Below are 21,719 nucleotides of genomic sequence, written 5' to 3' on the forward strand. Positions count from 1 at the left end.
GAAATTATTTCATTCATAAATACTTTCCTGACATTTTCATGGGAAAAATTTGGACATTAAATATAAAACTTTAGTGTACTGGGGTCAGCCAAACTGAGCCTTTAAGTAATTATTCTCCAGCTTTAAGAGAACAAAACAAATTATAAGAGATGATCTGCAATCTCAGAGCTTAAAATACTCAACTTTGTAGGTTCTAGTCTTTAAACAATTGCAGCACAATCTACTAAATTACTACACTTAGAAAACCTCAGACAGTAAACTGATATTCATTACCTTGAACTTAAAGTATCAAAGAAATACCCAAAATAAAATGTTTTACTTAAGAAAGTAATATTCTTTTTGGAACACTTGGGTGGCTCAGTTGGTTAAGCATCTGCCTTTGACTCAGGTCATGATCCCAGGGTCCTGGGATGGAGCCCTGCATTGGGCTCCTGGCTCAGTGGGGAGCCGGCTTCTCCTTCTGCCTGCCGCTCCCCCTGTTTGTGTACGCGAGCTCTCTTTCTCTCTGACAAATACATAGAATCTTTTATAAAAATTATACTCTTTTTTGTGGCAGAGTTTTTTTAAAAAAACATTTTTGTTGAATCTCATTTTACCAGAAAATAATGCTTCAGTTTATTTATTTGGCTCCATGCCCAGTATGGAGCCCAGCGAGGGGCTTGGACTGAGATCAAGAGTTGTCAGTGGCCTAACTGACTGAGCCATCCAGGTGCCCCACTTCATTATATTTAGATATAAAATGGCATAGCTAGAACCCCAAGGTATTTTTTTTAATTGCATCACATGGTGAAGTAGTTTTATAGGAGTATTGTTAAGAGTATTGAAAATTACTACTCTTTACTTCGTTTAATCTAATAAACATTTTTTGAGTTCTGTTTCCCATCTGCCATTTTGGTGCTCTGTTTGAAACTTATGACTGTCTTTTATGATACATCTTATATTTCCACTTTGCTTCTACCTTTGGCCAAGCCACTCTCTTCTCTCACCTGCCTTTTATGATCTTTGCCTGCCTCTGCCCGAAAGGTTAGAACAGTCCTTTTCAGACATTTCAGGTTATATCCCTCCTCTGCTCCAAACTTCTAGTGGCTTCCTACCCACTAAGAGACAGCAGGTAGTATTCTCAATGGGACTGGTATTGTTCATTATGGTGTATTTTGGAAATCTTTGACAAACATTTCTGGACATAGCATGACTGATTAACATTTAGTGTATGGGGGCCTGGGCTGCTGGCCCATCCTGCAGATTCTCTCACTTTAAAGAATTCTCTCTCATCATGTGTGACATTTTTAAAAATCAATTTTTGAGATACAGTTTATAAGTATAATTTTTGAGGACTAGTGCTGTAAAATAAAATATGCCATTTTAAGTGTGCACTTTGATGCATTTTGAAAAATGTACACATCCAGGTAACCACCACAGTAATCAAGATAAAAACCATTCCCATCGTACAAAAAGTTCCCTCGTGTGTCTTCTGCATAACTTTTGGGTATCCTTTGGACATTTCTGGAAGTGGAAAACCTGTTTATAATGATCTGGGCCTGGAACCTAACTCCATTTATGTATAAATACAAAATATGTTTTGCATGGCTTTAGTGTACACTTGCTTTTCCAGAAATGCAGCTATCATGTAAATTGAAGGGAGATGATACGCCATTCAGAATTTTACCAGAGGTTTGCCATTTTGGAAAATCATGTCAGAGACTGCGTGAGCATCACCATTTGTGGCATTTGAGTTTCCAAGAATACATTCCTCTCTCAGTCTGTACTTGTAGCTGTCACATTTATAGTGATTCTATGTAAGGTGACATATTTCATTATGTCGTTTGTAGAGTCCATGTCTGAACATTGACATATTGCAATACAAATTATTTTATTATCAATTAGTTTCATATATTTCTCATTTATGTTATATGTTCTTTCATTTATTTCTCATTTGTATTGGCTCTTTTGAAGTTCAGTGTATAGGTAGGTTACATTTGTATGAGGTCAATTTCAGGATAGTAAAGGAGGAATACAAAATATTTGTTCTAGAAAGAGAATGCTGGGCCTGTAAGATTAGAGAAGCACTGTCCTTTGTATTCCCCTGTCCCTTCCCTCCCCTACATTACCTCTGATCAAATCTCTCAACTGTTTTCTGTGCTCTCTTGTAGTCACATTGGCCACTGGCTTCCCTGCTGTTCCATGACAGCTCCAGGCTTATAGCCACCTCTGGACCTCTGTCTGCATTTGCTGCTTATTTCCTCTGCTGGAATGCTCTTCTATGGCTATCCACATGACTCATTCCCTCTTCCTTACCTTTAGCTCTTTGCCCAAATGCCATCTTTTCAGTGAGGCTTTCCCTGACCATTCTGTTTAAAATTGTACCTCTACCCTCCCGCACTCCTCATGTTTTTTCCCTGCCTTATTTCTCTTGTAGAACTTAGTAGTCTCTGAGCAGACTTTATATTTTACTTGTTTACTTGTTTATTTTTTTGTCTGCCTCCCTCACAACCACACTAAAATGTAAACTTCATTAGGCAGCTGCAAAATGTGGGTTGGTGCCAGTGAAAAAAATTATTCAGTTCCCCAGCAAAGTGGCATTTGTTTTGACATGTTACATAATCAGCCCTAGGCTCCCTTCTTATCTTGTAGCCTGGTATATTGTACTGGCTTCCCCCATCCCTTAGTCCCATTTTACAAAGGCAGCAGTATTCCTGGAGTTTAGAGTGGTATCCAGCACATAGTAGGTGCTCAATAAATTTTTCCTGAATGAATGTCTTTAGAACTCCAAGAGAAGTGTTTTTGTGTGATTTTATCTGAAAGTTTGAAGACTTAAAATATTTTTAATTTTATGTTAATGTACTTTTCTAGAGAGAAATACAAAGTATATTACCTGGAGGAGTGCCATTTATGCTCCCTTATGCTGTAAAAGTTGGTTGATGCATAATTGGTTCTTTAAAGGTCCTATTGTATTCTTTTCCTCATTAAGAGGATTGACAGCTCTAACCTAGTGTTATTTATAAGCTATACCCACAGGCACATTGAAGTGTGTCCTACATATGGTATAATTAACCTGAGTCATAAATTGCTTATCAATCATTTGCTCCTAGGTGTCAGAGGCAATATATGGTATCTTAAGAATAAAACTGGGGAAACATTGTTAATACAAACATACCTCATTGATTTGAGCCCCTGCCACTTCAGAAATTGAGTTAATTTGCTTGACCTAACATTTTTAACCCTTGCCTGACTCATGAACAAAAGCAAATCAGTGGTGTAAAGAGAATTACAGGAAAATGATCATCCTATTTAAGGAGAAAAACCTATTTGTAAGTAATCATTTGAAGTAATCATTAATTTATTCATTCAGCCAGTATTTATTAAGTGGTCACACATTACAATTACGGCACCAAGCACGAGTCTGGAAATATAAGGACCAGTTAGGTAGAGGCCCAGCCCTTAAGGAACAACATTATATAGATGGGAATACAAGCAAGTAAACAAAGAGGAACAATAAAATGCCATGACTGCCAAGATAGCAGTCTTACAGAGGACAGGAAGGGGTAGAGGTCATATCTAACTGCAGGCCTGGGAATGAGGCAGAAAAGTCTTCAAAAGGAAAACAATACTTGAACTGACTCTCTGGAGTTAAGAATGTGGTTGGATGGGCTGAATGGATGAGATGAAGATATTCTAGGCAGAAAGAGCAGCATGATCTAGAGGTTTGCAGCAATCTACCTGGTTAGCAGAATTGTCAGGCAGATTGAGAACATATGCTACTACCACTGATGGTGTCAAGTGAGATCAGGCTGGAGTGGTGGTTGGGGGTCAGGGCATGGATGGTCTGGTTCCATGGACTAAAAGAATTTGAACTTTATCTCGTGGGCAGTGGAGAACCAGTAAAGTCATTTCGGCAAGATAATAACATCAGCTTACTTTGCTGATGGGTCAGCAATGAATTAGACAGGTGGAGCTAGGGGAGGCTAAACTGTTAAAGACAGTCCAGATGAGCAATGATTGAGATCCCGAAGTAGTAATATAGCAATCAAGAGGAAGGGGAGGGAGACATATTGGAGAAATGCTAGAATCTATAGGATTTGCTGATTGATTGTAGTAAAGGGATGGCAAGAGGAAGGATTTAGGACAAGAGTTACAATCTCGGATGCCTGGAGAGCCAGACAGATGACACAGATGAAGAAAAGGAGCCTCAGCTTCCAAGGTGGCCATTACGACTACTGTATGACCTAAGAGCTTATCTGAGTCTTACATGGACATCTGTTACTCAGCTGATTGTTCCATGCAGATAGGACCTGATGTTGCCTCATCTTCTGATTTCTGAAGACACGTTAAATCTGTCTTTCTATGGGAAATGTTCCAAGTCTGAAATGTTGGCACAAAGTTTTCTATAGAAGTTCTCTCTGAACCAGACAAAAACAACTTCAACGAGTAAGCAGAGAGGTTGCAGCCTGTCTTCTAGGATGACTCCTGTTTTCCAGTTTGAATGAGTAGGAAAGTATGGCGCCATTCAATAAGATAGGAAAGGGAGGAGGAGAAGGAGGTTGGGAGGTGACGTGGGGAAAGCTGATGATGACGTTCTGAACATGTTGAGTGTGAGATGCCTCCGCTGAATGTAGGTCAGAAAGACAAAGAAAAGCCTGAACTGGAAAATAAAGACCTGGGAATTGTCAGTAAGTAGATGGTAGATGAAACTACTGAGGTAAAAGGGTCTGCTTATGGAAAACAAAGTATGAGTTGAAACAAGAGCCAGGAACAGAATCTTAGAGAACACTATCATTTAAGGGGCTGGCAGAGAAAGAGGGGCTAGCAAAAGACAAAAAGAAATTGTCACAAAAGTAGGGGAACTAGACATCAATTATGTCCTTCAAGTCCAGAGAAGTGAATACATTTTAAAAGTGTCAGATTTCTGGGGCGCCTGGGTGGCTCAGTGGGTTGAGCTGCTGCCTTCGGCTCAGCTCATGATCTCGGGGTCCTGGGATCGAGTCCCGCATCGGGCTCTCTGCTCAGCGGGGAGCCTGCTTCCTCCTCTCTCTCTCTGCCTGCCTCTCTGCCTGCTTGTGATCTCTCTCTGTCAAATAAATAAATAAAATCTTAATAAATAAATAAATAAAAGTCTCAGATTTCTTAAAGAAGTCAAATAAGGTAGAATAAAAGAAGAGAAAGTGTGGAGGGGTATGCGTGTGAGAGAGATTACAGTTGATGGGTCAGGCTTCAATTTTGACCACTTGCTGAGGATGATAGGCAAACAGGCAGAGTTGCACTGTTTCTGAATACAGTGCCAACTGAGATTCCATTAGTCCTATTTTGTTTTCAGCGAACTTTAGCCTTTGCTCCTCTCTCCAGTAGATTGCTGAGAAGTTATTCTCATGTTTCTAAAGAAAACTGTCATAGGCAGTTAGCCGGAAAACTTACCCAGCTTTCTATAAGGTGAACTCCTGATAGAATCATAGATGTCTGAATTAGCCTGGGATTGGCAGAAGCCACTGGGTCTCGACCCTAGTTACATATTAGAATCATCTGAGGAGCTTTTAAAACTACTGTTGCCCCAGCTCTGCTCCAGATCAATTAATTCAGTTGCTCTGTGGGTCGGTATTTTCTTAAAACTTCTCAGTTGACGGGTACCTGATGGCTTAGTCGGTTAAGCATCTGACTTGGGCTCAGGTCATGATCTTGGGGTCTAGCCCCGTGTCAGGTTCTGCACTCAGTGGGGAGTCTGCTTGTCCCTCTCCCTTTACCCACCCCCATCCCCGCCAGCTCATGCTCTCTGTCTCTCAAATAAATAAACAAAATATTAAAAAAAAAAATTCCTAGTTGATTCTACAGTTGATTCCCAAGTTGAGAATTAGTGACCCAGTGGAACTGGAATCACCTTAAACTGCTTGGGAACAATGATATAAGACAGAGTTGTTCCCACATGTACAATAATAATGGCAGTTGCTATCATTATTTATAAACTGTATAAGAAAAATACATTCCTTGGGGTGCCTGGGTGGCTTAGTCATTAAGCCTCTGCCTTCGGCTCAGGTTATGATCCAGCGTCCTGGGATTAAGCCCTGCATCCCGCTCCCTGCTCAGCGGGGAGCCTGCTTTTCCCTCTCCCACTCCCCTTGCTGTGTTCCCTCTCTCATTGTCTCTCTCTCTCTGTCAAAAAAAAAAAATCTTGAAAAATAAAGAAAGAAAAGAAAAATACATTCCTTCACCTTTTTATAAAAAAAGATTTTATTTATTAAAAAAAATTTATTTTTTTGACAGAGATCACAAGTAGGTGGAGAGACAGGCAGAGGGAGAGGGGAAAGCAGGCTTCCTGCTAAGCAGAGAGCCCGATACGGGATTCGATTCCAGGACACTGGGATCATGACCTGAGCAAAGGCAGAGGCTTAACCCACTGAGCCACCCAGGCGCCCCTCCTTTACCTTTTTATAACAGTTTAAATTCTGCTTTGTGCCTCCAACCCCACCAGGTTGACAGAAAACTTAAGAGCAATCCTTTAAACCTCTGTTCCTTCCCCAATTATGCTAAGTTCTGGTATCTTCCACATTGCCAAGTTGTCAGGTATTGGCACCTTGTTGAGGTGATGAGGCAAAGCAGCTTGCCACTGAAACAGTTACCATGCCAATTTTCTGTGTGGTAGCCTGCTTCCAGCGATTCTCACCTCCTGACTTCCTCTTGTGTCACCCTCTCCCCCATCATATGGGGTTGGTCTGTGTGACGAATAGAATTCAGGGAAATAATAGCCTGTGACTTCAGAGACTGGGTCAAAAAAGAGACATCACCACCTTTGATGAGCTCTTTTGGTTGTCTCATTCTGGGTGAAGCTAGCCACCATGCCCCAAGGATACTCAAGCAGCTCTGTGAGAGGTTCACGGGGTGAGGAACAGACCACCTACCAATACCCAGCGCCAACTTGCCAGCCATGTATGGGAGCCATTTTAGAAGTGGATTCTCTAGCCCTGGTCGAGTCTTTAGAAGACTGCAGGCATGGCTGATATTTTGATTACAACCTCATGAGAGACCCCGAGCCAGAAGCACCCAGCTAAGCCATGCTTTGCAAGATAAATGTTTGTTGTTATTTTAACCCTCGAAGTTTTGGAGAGGCAATTTGCTGTACAGCAATGCATACCTAATACATCACAGATCATTCACATATCAACATTGTCTTTTGCTTACACCCTTTTGACCCCCAACACACCATGTAATTATTCTTTCACTGGGATTGTACCTTCCTATTTTCTGTGCTCTGGAAGCAAAACCTAAGTTCCCCATTTTCCTGAAAACAGACCTATTCGCAGACCTCCTCCCCCCACCCTTCACTCACAGCCTGGGGATAGTTTGTTTCTGTCTTGGAGAAATCCTTACCCACCTTTACGGCCATAATATTTTGTTCTTTCGATCCTCTCATCATTTCCAGGACTGTTAGAAATAAAAGCCAAAAAACTTGCTGGCTTAGCAGTTTCCAACCATGTTCCGATCCCTTCCCTGAGAGAGTGAACATGTAGCTGTCTCTTTGAATTTTGAGAGGGAAAAGGAAAATGGAGGGAAGAAAAAATCATGGGTAAATATCTCAGAATATATACTACTATAATTATCAGTATGTGTTGAGTGCTTATATGCACTGGACACTCTACTGAATGCTTTTGGATATTTTATCTCACTGAATCTTTATGGTAAACTACGAAGTAAATACTGATAATCATGCTCATTTTACAAACAGGAGTTTCGGGTTTAGAGTTCAGACTTTTGGTCATTACTGTGTTGTTTCTGTTGAGCATGAGAGAGGGTAGATCCCAGGGTGCTCATCTTTGGCTTCATTTGCTCACATAAACGTGTATGCCAGTGGTAGCTAATATTTATCTGCTCATTAAAACATTTCTGACAGGCAGTTCCACTCTGTGCACTTGAACATTTTAAAACTGCAGTTGGAATATACTAACTCCTACAATTTCGTTTAGTTAAGCAGCCACGGTACTTAGAATAATTGAAAAGCGGAATGGATGCTTATAGACAAGATAACAAAAAGTTTGTTTTCCCACACTAACAAGGAAGGAAGATTAAAACTGTCTCCTCACAGGGGGAATCTTGTCCACAGATATGCTTTGTTTGGTGTAGGTTTTTTTGGTGGGATTTTGTTTGTTTGTTGTTATTGTTCTTAATTTGAATACCTTTAAGCAGGCACACATCCTCCAGTTTCCTGTCTCCCAGGCCCACCTCTTCATACTGGGTTTGACTAGACTAAGCACATAGTTAGGTTTCCTATCTACCCCTGCAGATATTTGAGTTTATTATTATTATTATTATTATTTTGCTAAACACTGGGGAGTTACGGCAATATTTTACGGCAGAGATAACATGAATTCATTTGCTCTTTTAGAGGAGACCATTTTGGCTTACTGTGGAGGATGAATGGTGAGGCATTACATGGGAAGGGGGGACATGTAGTACAAGATTAAGAAACTTACTCATGGGGCACCTGGGTGGCTCAGTGGGTTAAGCCTCTGCCTTCAGCTCAGGTCATGATCCTAGGGTCCTGGGATCGAGCCCCACGTCAGACTCTGCTCAGCAGGGAGCCTGTTCCTCCTCTCTCTCTGCCTGCCTCTCTGCCTACTTGTGATCTCTCTCTCTGTCAAATAAATAAATAAAATCTTAAAAAAAAAAAAAAGAAAGAAAGAAAAGAAACATACTCAAGTAACCAGGGGCAAGGAAAGTCATGATTCCCAGGTTCCCGCTGAATGAACTGCATGGTGCCATTCACTGGAAATGGAGGTTTTGCTCTATACATTATACAAAGTCATAATGCTTAGGAAGTATTCTGGAACATTTGCAAAGATTCCACAAAATGGATATCAGAGATACCTTGATGAAATTTACCAGGAGACTTTTTAGAAGTTTCTTAAATGTACCTATAGATATGGTGATATATTTATGTGACAAATCAGGATACATGTTGGACATGTTGTAGTGTACCAATAGTAACAATAAGATGCGCTGTCTAAAATGGGAACTGTTCTGAAAAATCTGGAGCATGTGATCACTGAACATAAGAATTAATTTTGGGGGGGCGTCTGGGTAGCTAAGTCAGTTGGGCGTCTGCCTTTGGCTCCGGTCATGATCTCAGGGTCCTGGGATTGAGCCCCACTTTGGGCTTTCTGCTCGGCAGGGAGCCTGCTTCTGCCTCTCTCTGCCTGCCCCTCCGCCTACTTGTGATTTCTGTCTCTCTGTCAAATAAATAAATAAAATCTTTAAAAAAAAAGAATTAATTTTTTGTCTCATTTGGGCTTCCTCTAATCGAAGTTCTCTCTGAATGAAAATATCGACTACCATTAGAATGTACATGTTTAAATGGACACGTCTCAGGTACAACTAGTCAGTCTGTAGCTACAGTTGTGCCTCTCCTCCATCTGTGCTTTCAGTTACCCATGGGAGACTACAACCCAGAAGCAGATGATCCTGTTGTCAGAAGGTCATTAGCAGCCTAACACTACTTCACAATGCCTGCCTCATTCACCTCACTTCATCTCATCTGGAGGCATTTTTTAAGAAATTTATTTATTTGAGAGAGAGTGAGGAGAGCATGAGGGGAAAAGTCAGAGAGAGAAGCAAACTCCCCACTGAGCAGGGAGCCTGATGTAGGACTCGATCCCAGGACTCCACAATCATGACCTGAGCCAAAGGCAGTTGCTTAACCAACTGAGCCACCCAGGCATTCTCATCAGGGAGACATTTTATCATCTCATCATCACAAGAAAAAGGGCAAATACAGGACAAGAAGATATTTTGAGAGACCACATTCACGTAACTTTTATTACAGTATATTTTTATAACTGTTCTATTTTTATTATTATTGTTGCCAATCTCTTTCTGTGCCTAATTTACAGATTACACTTTATCATAGGTATGTATGTATAGGAAAACCAGTATACATGAGTTCAGTACTACCCACACTTTCAGGCATTCATTAGAGGTCTTTGGCCCTGCAGATAAGGAAGAGCTGTATTTCCTTAGTCTCATCTCAAATAATAACTTAGATAATAATTTAAAACTCCTTTCTACCCTACTTTTCCCCAGAGCTGTAAGTGACTAGTCCCATCAGCTGACCTGACTGTCTTTCCTCTCTCTCTCTTTAGCTCATGTTCAGTGGAGACATTAATGAGAAATAAGTCTAAAAGACAGGAGGCAGAAGAGATATGGATAAATCTTCAACCTGGATTCTCAGGTACTAAGTAATCTTAAATCCCCACAAATCTCTTCTGTAATCTATAAAGTATCTAGTTCTCAAAATACAACGTAGATATAAAAAGGAAAACTACATTGTAGCAATGCCTCCTTGTTACTTTTTATGCATATTAGTATATTAAAATTTTAAAACTACTTGTAAACCTCATTTTATATTAGAAATAATTATGTAACAAACTTTCTCAAAACTTTATTTTTTTTTTAAAGATTTTATTTACTTACTTGACAGAGAGGGAGAGAGAGATCACAAGTAGGCAGAGCAGCAGGCAGAGATAGAGAGGTAAGCAGGCTCCCCACTGAGCAGAGAGCCCAATGCGGGGCTCAATCCCAGGAACCTGAGATCATGACCTGAGCCGAAGGTAGAAGCTTAACCCACTGAGTCACCCAGGTGTCCCTCTCAAAACTTTAGAAACACAATTTACATACCAAAAATACTGAGTGAGATAATATACAGAATGTAAGGATGTATGACATGATTTCTTCTAGGAATTCTTTACAATAGTACAAATGATAAGGAAGTAATTTTTTTTAAAGATTTTATTTATTTATTTATTTATTTATTTATTTATTTATTACACAGAGAGAGAGAGAGAGATCACAAGTAGGCAGTGAAGCAGGCAGAGAGAGGAGGAAGTAGGCAGAGAGAGGGGGAAGCAGGCTCCCTGCTGAGCAGAGAGCCAGACATGGGGCTCGATCCCAGGACCCTGAGATCATGACCTGAGCTGAAGGCAGAGGCTTAAACCACTGAGCCACCCAGGCGCCCCAGGAAGTAACATTTTTTTTAATCAAAGGGGCCCAAATGATGTTTGTCAATAACATAAACAGGCTATTACAGGGAATGCATGCTAACACTCAGGAATGCTTTACTCGTCAGTGTAATAATGTGTTCATGATATTCACGTAGTGACAGTGTAAGGCAGTCTCATTTTTTAAAATAAATCAAATATTGTTTTACCAAATTCTAGATCAAAAAGTAATCAGTTCATAAGAAAGTCAGATATTGCTCACATTAAAGTCTTTTATAAATTATGGATAATAGAATTTAAAGATAGTAAGGAAATTATTGTTTCTAGCATTACAACTTTGATAATAACTTGTATTTTTTTCTTATTCCAAAGTAATACATGTTCATGCATAAAATTTATGTATAAATAAGGGAAAAGTTTTAACATTATAAATGCTTTGACTCTTAATGGTAGACTATGTTATTTAAATCTTCTAAAAATCACCAAAAATGCTAGAAAAAATGGGCACCTGGATGGCTCAACTGTAAGCATTCGGCTGAGGTCATGATCCAAGGGTCCTGTCTGCTTCTCCCTCTCCCACTCCCTCTGCTTGTGTTCCTGGTCTCTCTCTCTCTCTCTCTCTCTCTCTCTCTCTCTGTGTGTGTCAAATAAATAAAATTTTAGAAAAAAAAAAAGAAAAGAAAAAATATAAAGAAAGAGTTTAAAAACATCAAAAATACGGGAACTAACTCTGAGCTCTAACTCAGAGAGGTTAGAGCACAGAATCCATTTGCTAAAAACACCTGCTGATCCCTAGAAAACTTTCAACTTTCATTTTGATAGCTGTATGGAGCCAAGGACACAGAAATCAAAGTGCTTGGGCCACACATCAAGGAGTCTATAGGCAATAGGGACTCACACAGTTTGTTGAAACTCAGAAAGAATACACCTTTGTGGTAAAGGTAAACTGGAGATAAACCAGTGCTCAGCACACCAGCTTGGGACCTCTGTCCTAGTGTTTCAGCTTACACAGTACAGATTTCTAATATTCTTCCATTTGTACAAAGGTAATTAGTTCTGGCACTTGTCAATTTATACACTGTAAGGAAGTGAAAACAACCTTAGACAGTAAAAAGAGAACTGATCATTAGATCCCTGTGTCTAGGGATAACTTTAGCTGTGAGTCAAAGACCCCAGTAACAGGAGTTTAAATGACCTTTTGCTTCATTCTCCCATAAAAGCCTGGAGGTAAGGTGGTCCATAGCTGTTGTAGCTCCATTCCCAAGATCACTTCATGTTCCACCTGACTACCACAGCCATCACAACCACATTCCAGTCTGTCTGGAGAAGGAAAAGAAGAATCAAGTATAAAGGATACATGCTAGCTATCTTTTAAAGATTTCAGTGCCATACTTTGCTTACCTAGAAGAAAGAGAAAAGCAGTCCATGACGTCCTAGAACTACTCTGGCACTCACAGGCCTTGGTATTCTGTTAAGCACATGCAATTTCAAAGAACACCAACATCAGACAGGCCATAAAAACAAGACTACTCCATAATTATGCCTGAACACAAACAAAAATAATGAACATTGTCCAAACCACAAAGTGACCAGACATCTCCCTATTTTGCCCAATAGGAACGACTGCTACTTTGTTACCAATTACAGCTTTGGTTGTGTTTCATTCCTCCTGATAATATTTCAAGATACCTAATTATAGAATTGCCCCTGCTTCCTGACAGCATGCAATCCAAAGTAAAGCTCTGCCTCTTCAACACGTCCTAAAATGGCCTAATACAAGCCAGATTCTATACTAAAGTCTAACACCCTCTTACTGAGATACCATGGTTTCCTAGGAGGTGCATTACCCCTCCTGACAACAAACAGTGAACCCAACTTGTTCAACTTCTGGCTTTTTCCTGTAGTCTTTGAATGAAGGTCATGGACACCGGTTATTGACAATAAATTTGTAAGACCACATTCAGTCGTGGGGTTGCTAAGAAGTGCCATTCTTCCTTTGGACCACCATGTGCTCAGTGAAAAGTGGGGTCTCTATTGCCATAGGAAAGAGAGAGAATAGATATAGGGACCAAGAAACCATCTTTTCCACGGTCTCTAAACTTAAAAACCCTAAAGACTTTTCTAATGTCACTGTCCATAATAAAGGAGGGCTAAGAAGCAAGAAGATGCCTTCAGAAAACAGACCATGTAATTGGCTTGAGTCGAAGAAGCCAAGTTGTAGGCTCAATCTCTTTCAAAAAAGGGAAGGATGTCTCAGGTGAGAAAAACAGACTCCACAAAGGTGGGCAGGCCAGGTACAAAACAGAAATCAGTTGGACCAAAACCAAATTCAAAGAGTACACTGCAGAATAAGACATCCTTTGTGAGCTCCATTTGGACAGGAAAAACAAAGTAATAAAAAATGATGATTGTTGATGATAAATGTTGGCTACTGCTAACTCCAGTGTGCTATGTAAGCAAAAACAGAAAGGGCTTGGTTCTGTCTGGGAAACAGGAGAAATCTCAGTGCCAGCCTCACAGAGGAGCTGCACTTTGAAGAGCAGGGAGGAGTCTGGTCATAATACAAGTTTTAGGGAAACAATAATAAATAAATAAATGGATTTTTCTGTATTGGATATAATATGGATCATCATTTGTGGGGGGAAAAGCATGCTGCCAGTGTGATGAGGTTTTAAAATTAGAGTAAGGAAGATGGTTTTAATGTTGTCTAGATTTTCCTGTTGAGGAGGTGCCTTGCTGGCTTAGGGAATAGAGCACGTGACTCTTGATCTTAGGGTCATGAGTTCAAGCCCCACATTGAGCATAGAGCTTACTTTTTAAAAAATGAACAACAAAAAAAATGAGCAGCTTAAAAAAGGAAAAGATTTTCCTTTTGAGAAGTCGCTTATGATGTCCTTTGGACAGCTCTTTGTGTTTCTGTTTGCCATAGTTAGTGTATTTGATTTTTTTCCAAAAAGCAGCTAAACAAATATTCCTGGGCTCATTGCTTAAACAAACAAAAAATCATTGTAATAAAGTGAACTTCATAGATGTTTCTTCAAAGATCCATGTTAAAGTCCCTTCAAAGTAGGGATCCTAGGGCACCTGGGTGGCTCAGTCAGTTAAGCATCCGACTCTTGTTTTTGTCTCAGTTCATGGTCTTGGGGTCCTGAGATCCAGCCCCATGTATGGGTCCCCACTCAGTGGGGAAACTACTTCCCCTCTCTTTCTCTCTCTCTCCCTGTGCTGCTCATGTACTCTTTGTCTCTCGCTCTCTAAAATAAATAAATACATTTTTAGGTTTTTAAAAATATTTAATTTATTTATTTCACAGACAGCAGAAGCAAGGGGAGCAGCAGAGGGAGAGGGAGAAGTAGGCTCCCCACTGGGCAGGGAGCCTGAAGTGGGGCTCAATCCCAAGACCCTGGGATCATGCCCTGGGCCGAAGGCAGATGCTTAACTGACTAGGCCACCCAGGTGCCCCTAAATAAATAAATTTAAGGGAGGGAGGGAAGGACAGAGGGGAGGAAGGATCCATCCCATGGCCCAGTGAAGGTATTCCTCACCTTCATTTCTTGCAGACAAAATAAGGCAGTGAGAATGACAAAGTAGGAAGAGAGTATTGCCTCTTCCACAGTGTTGGTCTACCATTAAATCCAATGTTAGATGATTAATTTCTGTAGCCTTATGGATAATAGTAGTGGTTGACATTTTTTTTATCCTTTTTGGACTATTGTATCTAGGCCTCCAAACAACTCTATGAATTAGTTATCTTTTATTTTGATTTTACAGATGCTCAGAGTTACATAGCATTTAATTGGCAGAGTTGACACTTGAGCACAGACATTTACATTTTAGAATCTGAACTCTTTTTTTATTTTTTTAAAGATTTTATTTATTTATTTGACAGAGAGAGTGAGCACAAACAGAGGGAGCAGCAGGCAGAAGGAGAGGAAGAAGCAGGCTCCTTGCTGAGTGGGACATGGGGCTTGATACCAGGACCCTGAGATGACCTGAGCTGAAAGGAGCTGCTTAACCAACTGACCCACCCAGGCACCCCTAGAGTCTGAACTCTTAATCATAAGTCCGTGATGCCTCCAATTATAGCATATTATAAATAATATACTGGCATATTATTTGAAAGTAAGCAAAAGGTTGAGTAAATATGGTATTTAAGGACACTAAAAAGAAAGAAATTAACTGTTTTAAGCAACTGCCATATGCCAGGCCCTCATTTAATTCTCATAAGCCTACTGTGAAGTACATAATATTTTTTAATTTTCCTTTTTATACATCAGGAAACTGAGGTTCAAAGAGCTTAAATAACTTATATAAAGTAACTTTAGTTCTATTTGAAAGGAAAGTTCAGGCTCTTAAGTACCTGAAAGTGTTGGCTATATATTCATGGTCATGTTAAAACACATATGGAAGGGGCGCGTGGGTGGCTCAGTGGGTTAAGCCGCTGCCTTCGGCTCAGGTCATGATCTCGGGGTCCTGGGATTGAGTCCCGCATTGGGCTCTCTGCTCAGCAGGGAGCCTGCTTCCTTCTCTCTTTCTCTCTCTCTCTGCCTGCCTCTCCATCTACTTGTGATTTCTCTCTGTCAAATAAATAAATTAATTAATTAAATCTTTAAAAAAAAAACATATGGAAGATGTTTGCTATTTTTGGTAGGAATGTTCTGTCAAGTCACTTTTAGCTTTCTACATTTTTAAATTTTATTTAAAACATATTTTCAGTTACTGATCAGGTTCATTATATTGCCCACATGTGTCATTTATTTTAGCATTGGAATAAAATAGAGTAAAAATAATTATCATATTTGCTTTAAAATTATCACATACTATAATATATTATCTAAATATAAATGATTTTTTAAAGATTTTGTTTATTTATTTGACAGAGAGAAAGATCCCAAGTACGCAGAGAGGCAGACGGGTGGGGGAAGCAGTCTCCCCACAGAGCAGAGAGCCCGATGCGGGGCTCCATCCCAGGACCCTGAGACCATGACCTGAGCTGAAGGCAGAGGCTTTACCCACTGAGCCACCCAGGTGCCCCTATAAATGATTCTTTTTTTAAAAAAAAAATATTTTATTTATTTATTTGACAGACAGAGATCACAAGTAGGCAGAGAGGCAGACAGAGAGAGAGGAGGAAGCAGGCTCCCCACTGAGCAGAGAGCCTGATGCGGGCCTCGATTCCAGAACCTTGGGATCATGACTTGAGCCGAAGGCAGAGGCTTTAACCCACTGAGCCACCCAGGTGCCTCCCTATAAATGATTCTTAATTGTATGCTTTTTTGTATGGTTTACTATATTGTTTCAATTAATGAAGTTGTAAAATTCACAGAATTTTCAAAATTCAGAATTTATTACCTAAATTGTATTCGAAAGTTAGTTGATAACCATGACCCAGTAATTAATGTTTTTCTCATCTGAGTTTTGAATGTCGCAAAATGTCAGGGGTGCCTGGATGGTTCAGTTGGTTAAACATCTGACTCTTGATTTTGGCTCAGGTCATGATCTCAGAGTTGTGAGATTGAGCCCTACACTCTACACTGGGCTTGGAGCCTGCCTAAAATTCTATTCTCTCTCTCTCTCTCTTCCTCAGTGCCCCCCACCCAAAGATGTCACAAAATGTCAGAACTACAGAATCCAAAAGTTGGACCAGACTTTTTAAACTATGTGGTCCAACCTTTTCATTTTCCAGATGAGGACACTAATGTATCGAGAGGTTAAAATGATTTGCCCAATGGGACGAAACCTCCCTGGTGGTCTAGTGGTTAGGATTCGGTGCTCTCCCAATGGGATGAAACAAGTTATGCCAAGGAATGGCTAGAGGGCTTGCTACTACTACATGCCCTTTCTCCCGACCACCTGAATTGAACTGTCTAAATAGAAATGTGTTTACTACACTACAAAATTTAAAGACCCTAAAATCTATTGGAATTTCCCAGATCACCTTGAATTTACTTAAAACCTGTATTTCTATACACTCATGAATCAAATTACTACCCTTGTATCTCTTTCTTCTGTATGAATTTTGGAGTCGTCAGTGTGTTAAAGCCACAGTTCCTCTGACTTCAAGTACAGTTCCTTTCCTTATGGTGTTATTACTGAATCCACTCACAACGTACTTACAGTAATACTTACGTTGCACTTACTCTGGCCAGGGACTCTGTTATGTGCTTTATGTATTATGTGCTTTATGTATACTGACTTGATCTTTCCATGGACCCTATGATATCCCCATTTTGTAGATGACAGGACGGACACAGAGAAACAGAGAAGTCAAGATCCTGCAAATTTTTTTTTTTAAGATTTTATTTATTTATTTGACAGAGATCACAGGTAGGCAGAGAGGCAGGCAGAGAGAGAGAGAGAGGGGGAAGCAGGCTCCCCGCCGAGCAGAGAGCTCGTCGCGGGGCTCGATCCCAGAACCCTGAGACCATGACCCGAGCCGAAGGCAGAGGCTTTAACCCACTGAGCCACCCAGGTGCCCCAAGATCCTGCAAATTTTAAGTGACAAAGCTAGTGATTCAAACACAGGCAGTGTTTCTTTGATTCAGAATTAACTCTTCTGTTTTAGGAAAGAGAATTCTTCTTTATTAGTGCCTTTAACCTAACCCTTGGATTATGCCAGCAGTTACACACTATCTATAAAAATTTTCAATTAACAAAATAGCTAAAGTAAAATATACTCATTTTAAAATAACAATGTAAAATATGTAGAGTGAACATCTCTCCCAGCCTCCCCTTCAGTTCTGTTCTAATTCAGTTTTTCCAGATACTTCTCAATCTATTTTTGAAGATACATTTATGTGTTATATACATATATATGCATTTATATGTATGTGTGTATATCTATATGTGTACATGTGGTGTAGATACTTATATATGCACATATCTGTGTGTATAAGTATATGAAACTCCTACAGCTTAAAATTTTCAACATATATAAATCTATATCTTTTTAAAAAGAATTTTAAATTTAATCAGCAAAAACCTGCATGCCATTTGAAATCAAATAGTGGGGAGTTTTAAAATAGTTACCTCTAAAACCACTCAGCATGCTTAGAGTGCTGTTTCTTAGTTTTTCAATTTAAGGCTTTGTATTAGTTATCTATTGCTGTGTGACAAATTACCCCAAAATTTGAAGGCTTAAGACAATACAACTTTATTATCTCACAGTTTCTGTGGGTTACTTCGAGCATGGCAAAACTGGGTGATTTGGGCTCGTAAGGGTGCAAGTAAGCTCTAGCCTGGTCTGCAGGCTTGACCAGCTGGGGGAGGCGGGGGGGTGGGCATCAAGATGGCTCATGGGCTGAGTCACTGGTTCCCTCTCTTCTATCATCTTTAGATATTCATTAAAATGTCTTAGTCAACTTCTGATTTTCTGTTGTCTTTGTCATTATGGGTTTATATTCTATTTTATTCCTTTGCTGTCATTTAAATGAGACTTAGAGTAATCAGTGCATCATTGTTGACTGACTGAAAGACCACCTCATACCACTTAAAGTCTGAACAGTATTTCACAATATGGATATACCATAACTGGTTTAATGGTATGGAAAGACATTTGGATCTTGCCTTCTTTCACTTAGATCATCCTTGTTTATAGATCTTTGCATATATTTAAGAGTGTTTCTGTGGATAAGTTTCTATAATTTGTTATCATAAAGGATTTGTATGTATATTTTTTAAAGGTACCACTAAGGAGTGTCTGGCTGGCTTGGGTGGTAAAGGATGCAACTCTTGACCTAAGGGTCATGAGTTTCAGCCCCATATTGGGTATGGCACCTACACCTACTCAAAAAAATTTTGGCGCGGAGTGCCACCCAGGTGGCTCAGACAATTAAGTGTCTGCATTCTGTTCTGGTCATGATCCCAGAGTTCTGAGATCTAGCTGTGGCATCAGGCTCCCTGCTCAGCAGGGAGTCTGCTTTTCCCTCTGCCACTCCCCCTGCTCATGCTCTCCATCTTCACTCTCTCTTTCTCAAATAAATAAATAAAATCTTTTTTTAAAAATGTTTTTTAGTTAAACATACCACTAAATTATCTTTCACAAAGCTATACCAATTTATCCTGAAATTTAGTTTTTGTCATAGTTCATACATAAACATTCAGATATCCTAGGACTGAGCAAGAATTCCTCCATGTTATATCCTGTTCATGAAAGAGTGGGAGGAAAAGAATATATAAGGTGTTTCCACAGCATAATGATAATTCCATCTTTAGCCTATAAACAGGAAGTAGAACCAGGATAAAAACATGACTTCCTCCATTTTCAATGAGAAAAGCATAACAAACATCCTCCGCTCCCAGCATTCAAGATTCCCCGAAGAATCAAGCAGCTAAATAAACAGGCTACCATGTATAGATAGCCACGTTCACAAGTAAAATTATGGTTAACATTTTAACCAGATGAAAGCCAGCTCCAAACGAAAATGGAATCTGTGTATATAAGTACCTATGCCACCAAGGCCACCTAAATTTATACAATAACTGTGTAAAATGAGTTTTTTAAGTGGAACAATACGTTATATTTACAGAATTCGATTCTTAAATGAACAATCTTAAATGTATTTTTTTCATTCTGTAAACATCTGTTTTCTCATATGAATTCTGAATATGATCCCCTGATTAGAGTAATTGAGGCCTCCTTTTGTTGAATTAGCAATTTGATTTAAACAACATTTAAAAAAACTGTTGTTTTTCTGTTCTTGCTCACTGGAAACGGCCGTTAGAGATCCCTCTCCCAGCCCTTTTAGAAACCCTCTACAGTACCTGGCACTGTCAAGGGCTTCAGAAAAATTCACTTTCTGACACAGACAAGGATTTTTCTCTTAGTTTCTGAACCACTGTCCTTATCCCAATGTCTTTTAGCTTTGTGTGTTTCTGAGCAGGAATTTCTCTTTTATTTCTTTCTTTTTAAAAAATGTTTTTAAATTAAATTTCAATTTAATTAACATATAGTATATTACTATTTTCAGAGGTAGAATTTAGTGATTCATCAGTTGCATATAACACACAGTGCTCATTCCATCAAGTGCCTTCCATCAAGTGCCCAGCACCCAGTTACCCCATCCCCCCCCCCCCACGCCCCTCCTGCAGCCCTCAGTTTGTTTACAGTTCTGCATCTCGTATGGTTTGCATCTTTCAGTTTTCATCTTATTTTATTTTTCCTTCCCTTCCCCTGTGGTCATCTGTTTTGTTTCTCAAATTCCACATATGAGTGAAATCATATGTATTTTTCTTTCTCCTTAGCATAATACCCTCTGGTTCCACCCAGGTCATTACATATAGCAAGATCTCATTCTTTTTGATGGCTGAGTAATATTCCCTTGTATATATACACATACTATATCTTCTTTATCCATTCCTCTGTTGATGGACATCTGGGCTCTTTCCATATTTTGGCTGTTGTGGACCTTGCTGAGCCAGAGTTTTTCTGTCTTTGAAGGTACCAGAACTGAGTTGTGGTGGGCTTTCTGACAGAAGATGAAAGTCAAAATGTCTCCAAAGGTTACTGTTCTTATAATATTATAAGATTGTAAGTTCTTAGGAGGTAGGGAATCTTCGGCCTTGTTCTAGGATTCTCCACTAGCAGCTCATTTTCTCTGCAAATACTCCGAAATATACACTGAGTAAAACAAAACTGGTGTTTATTCTGAGTTTTTATGCCACATGAAGATAAATTGGGTTCACAAGGTTATCTCAGTTGTTTGCTCATATTGCATGTTAGCCTGTAGGTCGCTTGCACCTCTGTTAACCTTCTGGTAGGCTTCACGTGACTCCTCATTTTGCTAAAGAAGCATTCCCTTTGTGACAAATTCCCTTCTCATGGCAGAAAAAAGGTGGCTGGTGGGAACACAATGTCTTTTAAAGCTTCTGCTCAGACATAATGTGTATCATATCTGCTCACGTGCTTTTGGCCAGACCCATCATCTTTAAGTGGGGATACCTAATCTTTGAGGAAGCCTGTGCTTGTAGTCTTCTGTAGAACGTGGCCATATTTTTTTTATGATGTGGGTGTGATGAGGAGATGAGGAGAAAGTGGTACAATTGAGATCTTATTCTTGGGATAGGAAAGGAAAAGTGCTTAGAAATAATTATTTCTCGGGGCGCCTGGGTGGTTCAGTGGGTTGGGCCACTGCCTTCAGCTCAGGTCCCGATCTCAGGGTCCTGGGATTGAGTCCCGCATCGGGCTCTCTGCTCGGCGGGGGGCCTGTTTCCCTTCCTCTCTCTCTGCCTACTTGTGATCTCTCTCTCTCTGTCAAATAGATAAGTAAATAATCTTTAAAAAAAAAAAAGAAGAAGAAAGAAAGAATTATTTCTCTTTGCAGAAGAGTGCTTTACTTGTATTGGCATCTTGAAAGAAAGAGCCAGATTACAGTGGAGTGTGTCTGCTGTCAGATCTCATGGTAGATTGCTAACGGCATGGAGTTTCTGTTTGGGGTGATAAAAATGTACTAAAATTAGACAGTGATAATACTTCCACAAATTCGTGAAAATATGAAAAGCCACTGAAAGGTATACTTTAAAAAGCTGCATTTTATGTTATGTGAATTATATTTCAATAGAACAGATAAACAACACTTGCATGCTAGAACTGTAAAAAATAATGCCTTTGATGATCTAAGGATCTTTGTATTTTTCTTGGGTAATATTTAAAAAAAATATATTCGAAGAGAGGCACCTGGGTGACACAGTCAATTAAGTATCTGACTCTTGGCTTCAGCTCAGGTCCTGATCTCAGCCTTGTGAGAT

General features: G+C 39.7%; 1 long non-coding RNA gene across 1 annotated transcript in view; it reads left to right on the forward strand.

Moving 5' to 3' along the window:
• LOC132016003 (uncharacterized) overlaps positions 1 to 21,719 on the forward strand; it is a 75,184-nt gene that overhangs the window by 13,197 nt on the left and 40,268 nt on the right. Inside the window, exon 2 of the long non-coding RNA XR_009403858.1 lies at positions 10,119 to 10,207. This is a non-coding gene — a long non-coding RNA (uncharacterized LOC132016003). The remainder of the gene's footprint in view (positions 1 to 10,118; positions 10,208 to 21,719) is intronic.

The sequence above is a fragment of the Mustela nigripes genome, chromosome 4, assembly GCF_022355385.1.
Source record: "Mustela nigripes isolate SB6536 chromosome 4, MUSNIG.SB6536, whole genome shotgun sequence".
In the NCBI taxonomy this organism is placed as follows: domain Eukaryota; kingdom Metazoa; phylum Chordata; class Mammalia; order Carnivora; family Mustelidae; genus Mustela; species Mustela nigripes.